Genomic DNA, 6,878 nt, shown 5'->3' on the forward strand with positions numbered 1-6,878 from the left:
TGATTAAATTCTATGGCTTGCTGTCCTAAAGCCTTACCTCTTCAGTACATGTCAAGCGATGGTGGTATAGTGGTAAGCATAGCTGCCTTCCAAGCAGTTGACCCGGGTTCGATTCCCGGCCATCGCATAGAGGCTGTTTGAGTCTTTATAAATGTGCGACAGCTCCTCACTTTGTCTGGGTTTCAAGACAACACAACCACTACCACAACCACCCCTTCTACGTACTGTTTGATTAGAGTGATTGCAGACCACCCCCAAGGCCACCAAGACCTTTCATAAGTACAGTCAATGCTGTCTCTGTATTCTATCCCTGTACACGATTTCACTGGGGTTTGCACTGCCACAGCATTGAAAACTGTACTTTGCTTCTTACTAGAGGAGGGAAGGTTAAATATCTTGGGGAACATCTACTCTCATATTGCAGTTTTTACAGTGCTGACTTTAAAGTACAGTACCTTAACATCCCAACTGAGCCTTACTTTACCAAGTTCCTTACCTGTGAGTAAATTCTATGGCTTGCTGTCCTAAAGCCTTACCTCTTCAGTACATGTCAAGCGATGGTGGTATAGTGGTAAGCATAGCTGCCTTCCAAGCAGTTCACCTGGGTTCGATTCCCGGCCGTCGCATAGAGGCTGTTTGAATCTTTATAAATGTGCGACAGCTCCTCACTTTGTCTGGTTTTCAAGACAACACAACCACCCCTTCTACATACTGTTTGATAAGAGTGATTGCAGATCGTGGCTTTTGCTACGAGCCACCAAGACCTTTCATAAGTACAGTCAATGCTGTGTCTGTATTCTATGCCTGTACACGATTTCACTGGGGTTTGAACTGCGACAGCATTGAAAACTGTACTTTGCTTCTTACTGGAGGACGGAAGTTTAAATATCTTGGGGTCCATCTACTTTCACATTGCAGTTTTTACAGTGCCAATTTTAAAGTATTGTACAATAACATCCCAACTGAGCCTTACTTTACCAAACTCCTTACCTTTGCAGAGTCATATTCATTTTATTGGCAGTGTGGCATATTTATACTATTGGGCTTGTAAACTGGTGATCATAAACTCAACATGATTAAATTCTATTACTCGCTTTCCTAAAGCCTTACCTCTTCGGCTCTTGTCAAGCGATGGTGGTATAGTGGTAAGCATAGCTGCCTTCCAAGCAGTTGACCCGGGTTCGATTCCCGGCAGTCACATAGAGGCTGTTTGAATCTTTATAAATGTGTGACATCTCCTCACTTTGTCTAGGTTTCAAGACAACACAACCACCCCTTCTACATACTGCTTGATTAGAGTGATTGCAGACCGCAGGGCATTTGCTACGAGCCACCAAGACCTCTCATAAGTACAGTCAATGCTGTGTCTGTATTCTATGCCTGTACACGATTTCACTGGGGTTTGCACTGCCACAGCATTGAAAACTGTACTTTGCTTCTTACTAGAGGAGGGAAGGTTAAATATCTTGAGGAACATCTTCTCTCACATTGCAGTTTTTACAGTGCTGACTTTAAAGTACAGTACCTTAACATCCCAACTGAGCCTTACTTTACCAAGTTCCTTACCTGTGATTAAATTCTATGGCTTGCTGTCCTAAAGCCTTACCTCTTCAGTACATGTCAAGCGATGGTGGTATAGTGGTAAGCATAGCTGCCTTCCAAGCAGTTCACCTGGGTTCGATTCCCGGCCGTCGCATAGAGGCTGTTTGAATCTTTATAAATGTGCGACAGCTCCTCACTTTGTCTGGGTTTCAAGACAACACAACCACCCCTTCTACATACTGTTTGATAAGAGTGATTGCAGATCGTGGCTTTTGCTACGAGCCACCAAGACCTTTCATAAGTACAGTCAATGCTGTGTCTGTATTCTATGCCTGGACACGATTTCACTGGGGTTTGCACTGCCACAGCATTGAAAACTGTACTTTGCTTCTTACTAGAGGAGGGAAGGTTAAATATCTTGGGGAACATGTACGCTCATATTGCAGTTTTTATAGTGCTGACTTTAAAGTACAGTACCTTAACATCCCAACTGAGCCTTACTTTACCAAGTTCCTTACCTGTGATTAAATTCTATTGCTTGCTGTCCTAAAGCCTTACCTCTTCAGTACATGTCAAGCGATGGTGGTATAGTGGTAAGCATAGCTGCCTTCCAAGCAGTTAACCCGGGTTCGATTCCCGGCCGTCGCATAGAGGCTGTTTGAGTCTTTATAAATGTGCGACATCTCCTCACTTTGGCTGGGTTTCAAGACAACACAACCACCCCTTCAACATACTGAGTGATTGCACACCGTGGGGCTTTTGCTACGAGCCACCAAGACCTTTCATAAGTACAGTCAATGCTGTGTCTGTATTCTATGCCTGTACCCGATTTCACTGGGGTTTGAACTGCGACAGCATTGAAAACTGTACTTTGCTTCTTACTGGAGGATGGAAGTTTAAATATCTTGGGGTCCATCTACTTTCACATTGCAGTTTTTACAGTGCCAATTTTAAAGTATTGTACAATAACATCCCAACTGAGCCTTACTTTACCAAACCCCTTACCTTTGCAGAGTCATACTCATTTTATTGGCAGTGTGGCATATTTATACAATTGGGCTTGTAAACTGGTGATCATGAACTCAACATGATTAAATTCTATTACTCGCTTTCCTAAAGCCTTACCTCTTCGGCTCTCGTCAAGCGATGGTGGTATAGTGGTAAGCATAGCTGCCTTCCAAGCAGTTGACCCGGGTTCGATTCCCGGCAGTCACATAGAGGCTGTTTGAATCTTTATAAATGTGTGACATCTCCTCACTTTGTCTAGGGTTCAAGACAACACAACCACCCCTTCTACATACTGCTTGATTAGAGTGATTGCAGACCGCAGGGCATTTGCTACGAGCCACCAAGACCTTTCATAAGTACAGTCAATGCTGTGTCTGTATCCTATGCCTGGACACGATTTCACTGGGGTTTGCACTGCCACAGCATTGAAAACTGTACTTTGCTTCTTACTAGAGGAGGGAAGGTTAAATATCTTGGGGAACATCTACTCTCACATTGCAGTTTTTACAGTGCTGACTTTAAAGTACAGTACCTTAACATCCCAACTGAGCCTCACTTTACCAAGTTCCTTACCTGTGATTAAATTCTATGGCTTGCTGTCCTAAAGCCTTACCTCTTCAGTACATGTCAAGCGATGGTGGTATAGTGGTAAGCATAGCTGCCTTCCAAGCAGTTGACCCGGGTTCGATTCCCGGCCGTCGCATAGAGGCTGTTTGAGTCTTGATAAATGTGCGAAATCTCCTCACTTTGTCTGGGTTTCAAGACAACACAACCACCCCTTCAACATACTGAGTGATTGCACACCGTGGGGCTTTTGCTACGAGCCACCAAGACCTTTCATAAGTACAGTCAATGCTGTGTCTGTATTCTATGCCTGTACACGATTTCACTGGGGTTTGAACTGCGACAGCATTGAAAACTGTACTTTGCTTCTTACTGGAGGATGGAAGTTTAAATATCTTGGGGTCCATCTACTTTCACATTGCAGGTTTTACAGTGCCAATTTTAAAGTATTGTACAATAACATCCCAACTGAGCCTTACTTTACCAAACTCCTTACCTTTGCAGAGTCATACTCATTTTATTGGCAGTGTGGCATATTTATACTATTGGGCTTGTAAACTGGTGATCATGAACTCAACATGATTAAATTCTATTACTCGCTTTCCTAAAGCCTTACCTCTTCAGCTCTCGTCAAGCGATGGTGGTATAGTGGTAAGCATAGCTGCCTTCCAAGCAGTTGACCCGGGTTCGATTCCCGGCAGTCACATAGAGGCTGTTTGAATCTTTATAAATGTGTGACATCTCCTCACTTTGTCTAGGTTTCAAGAGAACACAACCACCCCTTCTACATACTGCTTGATTAGAGTGATTGCAGACCGCAGGGCATTTGCTACGAGCCACCAAGACCTTTCATAAGTACAGTCAATGCTGTGTCTGTATTCTATGCCTGGACACGATTTCACTGGGGTTTGCACTGCCACAGCATTGAAAACTGTACTTTGCTTCTTACTAGAGGAGGGAAGGTTAAATATCTTAGGGAACATGTACGCTCATATTGCAGTTTTTATAGTGCTGACTTTAAAGTACAGTACCTTAACATCCCAACTGAGCCTTACTTTACCAAGTTCCTTACCTGTGATTAAATTCTATGGCTTGCTGTCCTAAAGCCTTACCTCTTCAGTACATGTCAAGCGATGGGGGTATAGTGGTAAGCATAGCTGCCTTCCAAGCAGTTGACCCGGGTTCGATTCCCGGCCGTCGCATAGAGGCTGTTTGAGTCTTTATAAATGTGCGACAGCTCCTCACTTTGTCTGGGTTTCAAGACAACACAACCACCCCTTCAACATACTGAGTGATTGCACACCGTGGGGCTTTTGCTACGAGCCACCAAGACCTTTCATAAGTACAGTCAATGCTGTGTCTGTATTCTATGCCTGTACCCGATTTCACTGGGGTTTGAACTGCGACAGCATTGAAAACTGTACTTTGCTTCTTACTGGAGGATGGAAGTTTAAATATCTTGGGGTCCATCTACTTTCACATTGCAGTTTTTACAGTGCCAATTTTAAAGTATTGTACAATAACATCCCAACTGCGCCTTACTTTACCAAACTCCTTACCTTTGCAGAGTCATACTCATTTTATTGGCAGTGTGGCATATTTATACTATTGGGCTTGTAAACTGGTGATCATAAACTCAACATGATTAAATTCTATGGCTTGCTGTCCTAAAGCCTTACCTCTTCAGTACATGTCAAGCGATGGTGGTATAGTGGTAAGCATAGCTGCCTTCCAAGCAGTTGACCCGGGTTCGATTCCCGGCCATCGCATAGAGGCTGTTTGAGTCTTTATAAATGTGCGACAGCTCCTCACTTTGTCTGGGTTTCAAGACAACACAACCACTACCCCAACCACCCCTTCTACGTACTGTTTGATTAGAGTGATTGCAGACCACCACCAAGGCCACCAAGACCTTTCATAAGTACAGTCAATGCTGTCTCTGTATTCTATCCCTGTACACGATTTCACTGGGGTTTGCACTGCCACAGCATTGAAAACTCTACTTTGCTTCTTACTAGAGGAGGGAAGGTTAAATATCTTGGGGAACATCTACTCTCATATTGCAGTTTTTACAGTGCTGACTTTAAAGTACAGTACCTTAACATCCCAACTGAGCCTTACTTTACCAAGTTCCTTACCTGTGATTAAATTCTATGGCTTGCTGTCCTAACGCCTTACCTCTTCAGTACATGTCAAGCGATGGTGGTATAGTGGTAAGCATAGCTGCCTTCCAAGCAGTTGACCCGGGTTCGATTCCCGGCCGTCGCATAGATGCTGTTTGAGTCTTTATAAATGTGCGACATCTCCTCACTTTGTCTGGGTTTCAAGACAACACAACCACCCCTTCAACATACTGAGTGAGTGCACACCGTGGGGCTTTTGCTACGAGCCACCAAGACCTTTCATAAGTACAGTCAATGCTGTGTCTGTATTCTATGCCTGTACACGATTTCACTGGGGTTTGAACTGCGCCAGCATTGAAAACTGTACTTTGCTTCTTACTGGAGGATGGAAGTTTAAATATCTTGGGGTCCATCTACTTTCACATTGCAGTTTTTACAGTGCCAATTTTAAAGTATTGTACAATAACATCCCAACTGAGCCTTACTTTACCAAACCCCTTACCTTTGCAGAGTCATACTCATTTTATTGGCAGTGTGGCATATTTATACTATTGGGCTTGTAAACTGGTGATCATGAACTCAACATGATTAAATTCTATTACTCGCTTTCCTAACGCCTTACCTCTTCGGCTCTCGTCAAGCGATGGTGGTATAGTGGTAAGCATAGCTGCCTTCCAAGCAGTTGACCCGGGTTCGCTTCCCGGCAGTCACATAGAGGCTGTTTGAATCTTTATAAATGTGTGACATCTCCTCACTTTGTCTAGGTTTCAAGACAACACAACCACCCCTTCTACATACTGCTTGATTAGAGTGATTGCAGACCGCAGGGCATTTGCTACGAGCCACCAAGACCTTTCATAAGTACAGTCAATGCTGTGGCTGTATTCTATGCCTGGACACGATTTCACTGGGGTTTGCACTGCCACAGCATTGAAAACTGTACTTTGCTTCTTACTAGAGGAGGGAAGGTTAAATATCTTGGGGAACATGTACGCTCATATTGCAGTTTTTATAGTGCTGACTTTAAAGTACAGTACCTTAACATCCCAACTGAGCCTTACTTTACCAAGTTCCTTACCTGTGATTAAATTCTATGGCTCGCTGTCCTAAAGCCTTACCTCTTCAGTACATGTCAAGCGATGGTAGTATAGTGGTAAGTATAGCTGCCTTCCAAGCAGTTGACCCAGGTTCGATTCCCGGCCGTCGCATAGAGGCTGTTTGAGTCTTTATAAATGTGCGACATCTCCTCACTTTGTCTGGGTTTCAAGACAACACAACCACCCCTTCAACATACTGAGTGATTGCACACCGTGGGGCTTTTGCTACGAGCCACCAAGACCTTTCATAAGTACAGTCAATGCTGTGTCTGTATTCTATGCCTGTACACGATTTCACTGGGGTTTGAACTGCGACAGCATTGAAAACTGTACTATGCTTCTTACTGGAGGACGGAAGTTTAAATATCTTGGGGTCCATCTACTTTCACATTGCAGTTTTTACAGTGCCAATTTTAAAGTATTGTACAATAACATCCCAACTGAGCCCTACTTTACCAAACTCCTTACCTTTGCAGAGTCATACTCATTTTATTGGCAGTGTGGCATATTTATACTATTGGGCTTGTAAACTGGTGATCATAAA

At 43.6% G+C, this 6,878-nt stretch overlaps 5 non-coding genes across 5 annotated transcripts; all 5 read left to right on the forward strand.

Annotated features, from left to right (window-relative positions):
• The first annotated feature begins 55 nt into the window (after window positions 1-55).
• Window positions 56-127, forward strand: trnag-ucc. The gene has a single exon. It is a non-coding gene; the product is annotated as a tRNA-Gly (tRNA).
• Window positions 128-2,118: 1,991 nt separating this feature from the next.
• trnag-ucc lies at window positions 2,119-2,190 on the forward strand. Its single transcript has one exon. It is a non-coding gene; the product is annotated as a tRNA-Gly (tRNA).
• A 991-nt stretch (window positions 2,191-3,181) lies between these two features.
• On the forward strand, window positions 3,182-3,253 carry trnag-ucc. The gene has a single exon. It is a non-coding gene; the product is annotated as a tRNA-Gly (tRNA).
• A 1,558-nt stretch (window positions 3,254-4,811) lies between these two features.
• Window positions 4,812-4,883, forward strand: trnag-ucc. The gene has a single exon. It is a non-coding gene; the product is annotated as a tRNA-Gly (tRNA).
• Window positions 4,884-5,310: 427 nt separating this feature from the next.
• trnag-ucc lies at window positions 5,311-5,382 on the forward strand. Its single transcript has one exon. It is a non-coding gene; the product is annotated as a tRNA-Gly (tRNA).
• Window positions 5,383-6,878: the final 1,496 nt, after the last annotated feature.

Source organism: Solea senegalensis, unplaced genomic scaffold (assembly GCF_019176455.1).
Source record: "Solea senegalensis isolate Sse05_10M unplaced genomic scaffold, IFAPA_SoseM_1 scf7180000017448, whole genome shotgun sequence".
Taxonomy (NCBI): Eukaryota; Metazoa; Chordata; class Actinopteri; order Pleuronectiformes; family Soleidae; genus Solea; species Solea senegalensis.